Below are 9,867 nucleotides of genomic sequence, written 5' to 3'. Positions count from 1 at the left end.
GCAGTGGTGAAGAGCAGAGGTTTAGTATCAGAAAGACCTTCGACTGGAATTACTTGAGTTAATTAACTAAACTTGTCTGACCTTGGGCAACTTGATTAGACTCTCTCAGCTTTAATTTGCTTCCTTGTAAAATGAAAATAATATTGGTTTCATGGGATTATTAAGGGGACTCAGTTAGCCAAGACGTTACAGGACTGCTTAGCCAACCTGACTGTGGTCCCCCATCTAAGATGGGGCTTCCAGTGCTCACTCACATTTTGGTCTCAAAGACCCTCAAAGTATGGAAGGGTGGGGTTCCCGTCCTGTTCCCAGGAGCTGTGGAATCGGCCCACCTCGTGTCCAGGCTTCAGCCTAATGCAAACCGGGAAGTTAGTGACAGTCACCCCAGCTTATAATGCTTTATGGTTCCCTGAAGGCTACCTTTGCATTTCTGCCTCTGTCTTCACCAATGGCTCTGGGGGTTTTGCTGGGCTGAATTGTAATAATAACAGCAAAGCTCGTTGAGCACTTGCCACGTGCTAGAATTTTCCCTACTTCAGTGCTCATCACACCCTATGAAGTAACAACACTGTGACGCTGGCTGGAGGGCAAACAGAGGTGAGGAGGGGCTACGTTCCTTGCCCCCCTGCAGAGCCGGGTGTGAACCGAGGGCTGCCCAGCCTGCTACCCTGTGTTTTTTGTGCTACCCTGTGCACGGGAGCCTCCGCACAACCAGGATCAAACCCCAGATTTCTCATTCCATGACTGGCCCTCTTCCTGTTATATGACGCTAAAGGCACTCTATATTTTGGATTATTAAATTTAAGCAGCTTATAAAAAGCACTCAATTTCACTTACACTGCAGCTGGGAGCGATTAGCTCAGTAAGTGCCCTTGGGTCAGCATACCTAGAACACAGGGGCCCGCTGCCCCCTGCAGTGGCTGTGTCTCCTCTGGCAGCGTCCCCACCCTGGCCACCCAGCAAGGGACGGGGTGGCTTTGCCACATGCCGATCCCCGCTACAGATGAGGTAACTGAGGGTCTCTGGGGGATGGGGCCCCGACACGAGCATGTCTACAAGCTGTCAGGCAAGTCACATGGCAATCAGGGCTGGACAGCTGACCTAAGGCAGCGAGGCATGAGTTCTGAAGGCTGCTGGATGGAAAGGCGAGGGAGTGAGAATGTCACGTCATCTTGGTCAGGCCCATATCTTAGCCAGCCTTCCAAAAAGAGAAATGGGCCCATGTAAACCGCTTATGGGCCCTTAGCGCAGGGCCACATACAATCTCCATATTTTTCACTACGCTACTCACAGTACTACGTACGATAGATTGGGGGCAGTCGGTAGCTTCTCAAGGGTAGGAGAAGGGTTTGGGGGACTGCATAACGTATCTGCCAAATGAGCATTTTTCCAAGGAGGGTTTTCTTTGTTTTCTTCCGGTTCTCAAAAGTTTCTGTAACCCAAAGAAGGTTAAGGACTTTACAAAAGTCACCGTATTAATGATCCCACGAGCAGCAGCAGAACCAAGAAAGCCCAAGATGTCAGAGCTGGAAGAAGCCAAGTATTCCCAGCCTTGGGAGCATGGCAATGACCTTGGGGGCTTTGGCAATGCCCATTCCAGGGCCACAAGCTCAGAGCCAAGACTTTCTAGTCTGTGGGCGGAACCCGGGAATCAGTATTTTCAAAAAGCTCCACAGAGAACTCTTGTGAGCCGTCAGGAGTGAGAACCATGGGTCTGATGAGCCAAAGTTGGCTTCTAAATGAGGAGCCTGGGGTCTGACAATGTGTCTCTCTCAGCTCGTTCTGATCCTGAACAGTGATTGCCACGGATGGGTTGTTCCCTGGCTAACGTGATGATGGGTTTTCATTCCAAGTCCTAACTGCCCCCCTGCATTTCTCTATATTTCTCACAGTTTTTTCTCTCTCTCTTTACTTATTTCTCAGAAAGATCTCCACCTAGTTCTCTTATCTGCCTTGATTAGAATACTTCCAGGGCCAGGACAAAGGTGAGGCCTTAGCACAAAAAATTAAATCGGGGTGTAAACACTCAGTAATTGAAATAAATAACACCCAAAAGGCTGGTTTTTTTTAATATCAAAGTCAATTTAAAAAAATCCATAATGAACAAAACACCAAAATTTTCAAGTAAAAATCATTCCCAGTGCTGTGCAGGGGTGTATTAAAACCTGAGGCGAAAGAAAAAAACGGTGATATGGGTCGTGTGTTTATTTACAAATCCAACGTGTTGTTCATCATGGATTTTGTGTGTGTGTGTGCTTTAGTTTATCGAAAGGAAATATTGCAAAAAAATAAGGCTTTAAAATATTGTTGATCTTGGCAACTGAGCGTCCCGGTGGCCCTTGCATTTTGTGACTGAGGAGAGCGCCCCACTGGCCCCGTCCCAGCCTGGGTGCTTCGTCTGCTCTGTGGGGGCCTGGCCGGGAAAGAGCAAGAAACTGATGGCCAGGAGGGGAACAGGTTAAGTTATGGTGGGTGGGAGCCGGCACCCAAGGAACAGCACTGTGGGTGGGAAGAGGGGATTTTATCATATATATAAATTACAGTCGACCCTTGGAAACCACGGGTTTGAACTGCGTGGCTCCACTTACACACAGAACTTTTTTCAATAAATACAGTAGAGTACTGTAAAAGTATTTTCTCTTCCTTGTGATTTTCTTAACAACATTTTCTCTCCTCTAGCTCACTGTTTTGGAAGAATACAGTATAGCATACATATGACATACAAAATATGTGTGGATCAGCTGCTTATGTTATTTGCAAGGCTTACAGTCAAGAGTAGGCTCTTCGTAGTTAGGTTTGGGGGGAAGTCAAAAGTTATATGCAGGGCGCCTGGGTGGCTCAGTCGGTTAAGCGTCTGACTCTTTGTTTCAGCTCAGGTCTTGAAATCAGGGTGTTGAATTCAAGCCCCACATTGGGCTCCGTGCCAGACATGGAGCCTAATTAAAAAAAAAAAGTTATATGCAGATTTTTGACTGCATGGGGGTCACCACCCCTAATCCCTGAATTTTTCGAGGGTCACCTTAAATATATATATATTTACATGTATACATTAAATGTTTATATACATTACATATACATACATTTATATGTTTATATACATTTATACATTAAACATTTAATATATATAATGTATTATATATTATATATATACTATATATAATTATATAGTATATATATAATATAAAATATATTATATATAATATAATATAAACAATTAAATGTTTAATGTATATATGTAAATATATATTAAATTATATATGTAAATATATATAAATTACATATTACATATATAAATATAAATTACATATATATTAAATATATATACACACATATATGTATATGTATTATATAAAAGTGTTTGGAAATATCTATGTTTTTATGCATATATACATTAAATGTTTAATGTATATGTGTAAATATGTATTAAATTATATATATTTACATATATAAATTACATATTACATATATAAATATAAATTACATATATATTAAATATATATACACACATATATGTATTATATAAAAGTATATGTATATATAAAAAGTATATACATATATACACACATATATGTATATGTATATATATATTATATATAATATATATAATATATATATAATATATAATATATAATATATATATATATATATCTTAGGCAGTCAAGATGATTTAAAAAACGAAGCCAACAGGGGCCTCAGCTGGAGTTTCTGGCAGAAACATGAGCATATCATAATGTGAATAAGAATGATTTTAGTGCCCTTGTAAAGCATGTCGGATACTTTCTATTAAAAAGTTGATTACAGTTTTTTCAAGGTAAAAAAAAAAAAAACGTTCTTTAGTCATAAAAGAGAATATAGAGAAGGAAGGACCAGAGAAAGGAAGCAGGAGAGGAAGCATCTTTTGGGGAACAGGAACTGTTGGCCTCTGAGTTCACTGCTTTTGTGATTCAAATCTTTCCATCCGGAAGGACTAAACCTTCTAGTAAAGCCCATATCAGTGTCGTATACGATTGGGTTTTATTTTATTCGTGTCGTGCAAATTAAAGAAAGGGACACATCTTCTCTGAGAAACGGAAGGATCCCTACAGGAACCAGCCGGTGGGAGCAGAGCCCTGTGCGAGACTTGCGTAGACTTTGCAGGAATTCGCAGGAATCTCCTGAAAGCCTTAGGCTCTCCGAGACTGTGGAAGGTTGACTCCATCTTCCCGGAAGTTGAAGGGGCCAGTGTGTGGGCGACGCCCAGCATGGTGCCGGGCAGACAGAAGAGCTGGCCTCTGCATGGTCTTGGGCTTGCCCTTGGTTTGCCGCGATGTAGACGCCGGGCTCTCTCAGGTGTGCCTATGAAGCTACTACCTCGTTCTTTCTTCTCCAGACCTGTTGTGTCACCACCTTCCTCTCGCTTCCAAGAAAAATGATCAGACACTTGGAAATGAGGCTGATAGGTGGGCAGCATGGGCTTTCAATGTCCTATGGGACGAAAGCCCCCTTAAGGATTATCTGGGGTACTTCACTTCTTCCAGCTCGCTGTTTCCTGCCGTTTAAAATTCCTAGACTTGGTGAAATTACATATTAAGCTATAGATTTTTCTTTGGGAGAAGGCAACTAATTTGTCGGGCAGGAAAAAAAAAAAAACAACCCTCAAAGGATATAGTGTATTTCCTTTAAGATATTAATTTTGGATCGAACCCAGAAATCTGACCATAATATTCCTTTTGGAAATAGCCTGGAAATACCTAGCTCTTCAAATCTCTTTCAACTGGTCGTAGCGTCTTACCGGTTTTCTCATTAATTAATGAGTTGAATAAAATCTTGGACATGTGTTTATTTTATATTTGCATATATATGTATGTATGTGTACATTTACGTATTTTATTTTATTTTTTTTTGAAAATTGTACCTTAACCTTCTCTGCGTTGGTAGACTGCAGGCTGTGGATGGTTCTGCAACCCCTTCCCTGCCCGGAACACTCAAAGCATCGGACTCTCCCGCCATCGTGTCTCTGCACCATGATCAGCATGGGGTCTGGCACAGGGTGTTGGCGCTTGTATGATTTCTATCGCTTGTATTTCCCCCTCTCTGCTTGGGTTCAACGCCTCAGATATTGAGATCAGCTCTAAACCATCCAGGGGGAATGACTTCTTGAGGACCCGGGATGTAGCAGGAGGATGTGGGGGGGGGGGGGGGTGGTGCGGGTACTTGATATTCTCCCAGTGGGGAGGCGGAGTACAACAGCTCAAGGAAAGCCTGCCAGCAGGGCCCCTTTAAGTCTTTTGCTTAGGGTTCATGGCCCTGGCCGCACATTCGGATTAATTGGGAAGTTAAAAAAAAAAAAAAACCCTCTTCAGGGCTCCACTTTCAGGAAGCCCAATTTAACATAAGTGAGCCAGACCTGGGTACTGGCATCTTTCAAAAAGCTTCCAGATGCTTCAGCCAGGGTTGAGAAGCACTGTGCTAGCACGATTGCTAAGCCAGCACATGGGACCACAGGCGATGATTCTCATGGGCTCTCCTCCTGCTTGGCCGTGGGTCACTCGAGCTATGTTCAAAGTGCTCTGTTTTTTCCTGGGGAGGGCCCCGTCTTAGTCTTCGCGGTGGGGCCCCGAGGAGCTCCAAAGTCCACGGAAAAATCCCAATTCCTCAAAGATTTTCATCTTATCAGCAATCTCCCTACTGCCTGCACAGAACGTTCTATTGTATGAAGGTTTTTCTTTTTTTTTTTTTTCTTTTTTTAATTTGAAGTTCCTGGCAGCCACTAAAACATCTAAGAACCCGAATCCGGGTTTGATCGGTTGTCAGCAGAGTTGAAAACTGCTGTCTTTAAACAATTGTCTAAACTCTGCCTCTTCTGGTCTGTCCTTCGCTCCCCTGGCAGGCCTCTGGACCACCGATTTGCACAGTGCGCTTCACTGGCCACAGCGCTGGCCACCCCCTCTCCTCCCACCCTCACAAATGAACACGGTGCTGCTCAGACTGTGGGTTTCTCTGAGCGTGCCTCTTTCTTGCTTCTCTGCCACCACAGCCTGGCAGTCCCAAAGCTCTCACCATCCCGTTTCCATCTCCCCCTGAGGCTCTGTGGCCTGATTCCACCGCACGGGTCAAAAGCGCAGCCTTGGGCGCGAGCAGTGACCTGAGAGCTGGCACCCCTCCTCCCTCACCTCCTTTCTGCCCCTCGCCCCTTGCCCAACTCCTCCCAAACCAACCCTTCCTCTGGAAAGATAAGACTCTCTTCTCAGTTCCTGTATCCCCTTCCCCTGAGTTTGCATTTCCTTTTATTCCAGACTAAGGCGGCTCTTTGTGAAGGGGGATGTGGCGTTTTTGCACAAATATTTAATCTTTTCCAATCTGCCCTCTGCACTGCCTGTCAGTTCTCAGGGCTGAAACCACTCTGTTTGCTTTAGCTCGTAACGGGATACTGTTTTGAAAAGTGATGCAGAAGTCCGATTACTTATGAATCTGGGCTTTATTTTGCATGAATGCTTTTCAAGGCTACGATAGATTTATTTTTTCTTCCTCACCAAGAATTATGTTGCCAGTGGGGGTGTGGTAGCAAGCAGGCAGGGGAATCCAGAGAGCTTTTAACTTTTTACCCTGTAGCTTGAAAACCTCAGCTGCAGGGACCTAGTAAAACAAAGTTAGCCAAGGTTTTACTGGCAGCTTCTTTCAGGAAAGATCTCCCCTTTCCCTTTTTGGAAATGTCATTATTTCCCACAAAATGTAATTCATCCTATTAAAGTGTCTGCAGTACCTGTTAGAAATCACCTGTTAGGGGCTCCGGGGTGGCTCAGTCGGTTAAGCGGCCGACTTCGGCTCAGGTCATGATCTCGCGGTCCGTGAGTTCGAGCCCCGCGTCGGGCTCTGGGCTGACAGTTCAGAGCCTGGAGCCTGCTTCGGATACTGTGACTCCCTCTCTCTCTGCCCCTCCCCTGCTTGCACTCTGTCTGTCTCTCTCTCAAAAATAAATGAACGTTACAAAACTAAAAAAAAAAAAATCACTTGTTAAATAATAAACATACCGAACAAAGAAAAATGTAGACATAGAATAATAGTAACCAATTCTTTTTAAAAGCCTGATTGGTGCCATGTGCTTCTGATGCTGTTGCTAGTTGCTAATCCTCGCCTCAACTGTGTGTGGCAAATATGTTCTTCCCATTTTATAGGAAGTGAAACAGCATAGTAATCACACGCTTTGGATTTGTCAAGACAGTATGGACTTTCATTTTTTTTTTTTTCTCTCAACGTTGGACCAAGTGGCAGATGATGGGTCCTGATTGGAAAGCGTGGCTCAATCTCCCATTTCTAGCCTCAAGTGAGGTTCTCCCCAGGCAGCCAAGAAGTCCATGGAGAGATAGGTCCCATAAAAATCGTGTACACGGGGGCTCCTGGATGGCTCAGCTAGCTGAGCGTTTGACTCCTGATTTCTGCTCGGGTCATGATCCCACGGTTCAAGGGATCGAGCCCCGCGTTGGGCTCTGCATTAGCAGTGCAGAGCCTGCTTGGGATTCTTTCTCTCTCCCTCTGTCTCTCTGCCCCTCCCTCCCTCCCTCTCTCTCTCTCTCAAAATAAATAAATAAACATTAAAAAAAAAAAATCACGTACTGAGGGCTTTTGGTGAAGTCCGGAAGGAGCATAAGCAGTGAGAAAAGAAAGAGCCCTTTCCAGAACTTCAGGTCTAAAGTCCCAGGCCTGCAAATGTTGCTGGTTAAGCCAACTACACAACAAGAGAGGAAAGAGTACAGAAGCGGCAACTGAGTGCTGTTGCTCATAGGCGCTGTATTTTAGAAAACATTAATTGGGGGGAAATCGTGTGGTATGTGGAGTGAAAAGATCGGGTTACAAAATTAAAACTGCTTCCAACTCTGTAAAACATAGAAAGAAAAAAAAAAAAAAGAAACGGGGAAGAAAAGCCAAAAGTATTCATAGTAGTTATCGTTGACTGGTGAGGATATTTTGATCGTTTTGAAAAATATTTTCTGTATGTTCCCCAATGAATATGTATTCTTGTTATGAGCGGAGCCCAGCTGATAACGCGACCAACACCAAGGCCAGGGAAACGCCCCTAGCTCCATTTGCCGTGTGGGGTTTGGCCTGAACACCAGTAAGGAGCCCCCAGTGGCAAATGTTGTTTGAATTGCAGGCTCACGTAAGAAAATATCGTCTTTGTCTTTCTTCTCCCTTCCCCTCTTCTGTGAGACTGTGTATTAGCTTCTGACCTTCTGTTTCCCCCCTTTGTGCTGTTCCAGAAGGGTCAGATTAAACAGATGTGCTTGCTGTGTCTGTGATGGAGGACGGTTTCTGAGCGTCCCTCTCCCATTCTGCACTGTGAACCAACTGGATAAGAGGGAAGGAAAAGGAGGCAGAGACAGAGTCACCTGTCTGAATCACAGTGCTGTGTAGCTGCCTGAGGTCCCTAAGGGGGCCCTGTGGTGATCCAGAGGATTCTGCTACAGTCAGGTTTCCTCCTGGATCCTAAGCTCCCCCAGGGAAGAGGCTCCCGTGCAAACCAGCAGAGAGAATTGTCATCCCCTGCCCACTGCGTCTAAGAAACTTCCAGCAGCTTGATGCTCCGTGGAGTGGCTGCCCTGGATGATGGTCATGACCGGAGTGCTTCCTTGGCCATGTTCACTCTTCTGTCTAGTGGCACCGCAGAGAAAATGTAGAGCCTGACTCTGGGGGAGTGGGCTTGGAGTTGGCCATTTAAAAGAAATGGCCACTGGAAGAAATAATTTTCATGTTTTAGACTTCAAATGTAAATTTTTTGTTGGAAAAAAGCAATACGTGTTTCTTGTCTCAAGTTTTAGAAGTCTAGACCGCTCGCCATCGATTTTGGGAGGACAGAGGAAATCTTTCTTGGTCTCCTAATGAAGCCTTTATTTCTTTAAATTGACTTAGATTAAATTTTGGGTGTGAGCATTTCCTAGTCTTTTCTTCTAGATCTTTCTGGGGCTGGCTAATGTTTGTGCTATATTGGGGTACACAAAGAGGTGGGTGATGAACACAGGTGAGGGGCTCAGGCACTCCCTATCCCTGAAGAAAGTAGGCTACTATTCTTTCACTGGGTTCAGAAGATTCCTATACAGCAGCAGAGTTGCCCTGGATTTCCCACTGTGGCACTGTGGGTCTCAGGGGGACAGTCACCCTTTCTATATAATTCAGTGTCTTCACTGTAAAGTGAAGATTATGTTACACTGTGCCCCAAGGTAGTGTGAGGTGCATTTGAAATATTAGCTGTGAACCTGATTTGAAAATAAAAATATTCCAAATAACAAGGTCTTGTTTGTATTCCTTCTATGACCCCGCATGTGTTCAGTGGGAAGGACCATAGAGAAAAGACTGTTAAGAGACGGAAGGACTAGAGAGGCTTCCTGTAGGCTGGGTAGGGCTTGAAGAGGCTGTAGGGAAGTGGTACAATCTTCTGGTTTGGGGGAAAACCGAGAGCCAAGACATCCAAGGGGAAATGGTCTATGGGTTCAGGAGTCATCAAGAAAAAAAATGGCGAACTGGACAGAAAGTGTTAAGGAATGACAGAGAATGAGGTGAGATACATAGGGACAGATGTTGGGGGAGGAGGGATCCCAAGAAGCAGGTAGAGCTGGGTCCCCCCCACCAAAAAAAAGAACGTATCACCTCAGCAGTTGTCCAAACCCTGATATCCAACTGTCCGCTCAGTATGTCTGGTAAGCTACTGATAAGCTGGTCGTGAAGAGACACTGAAAATCTATTTCCAAATATCTTGGAAACTGCACAAGGGAATATAAATTTCTGTTGTTGTTTCAATATACCTTTGTTAAATAACGATAACTCAGGAATGGGAGCAATATTTTCTTTTTGAATTTCTGAGAGTATTAATTACGGGAAATTATCAAGGACAAT

The sequence above is a fragment of the Prionailurus bengalensis genome, chromosome B4 (genome assembly GCF_016509475.1).
Source record: "Prionailurus bengalensis isolate Pbe53 chromosome B4, Fcat_Pben_1.1_paternal_pri, whole genome shotgun sequence".
NCBI lineage: Eukaryota > Metazoa > Chordata > Mammalia > Carnivora > Felidae > Prionailurus > Prionailurus bengalensis.
This window is presented reverse-complemented; position numbering follows the sequence as displayed.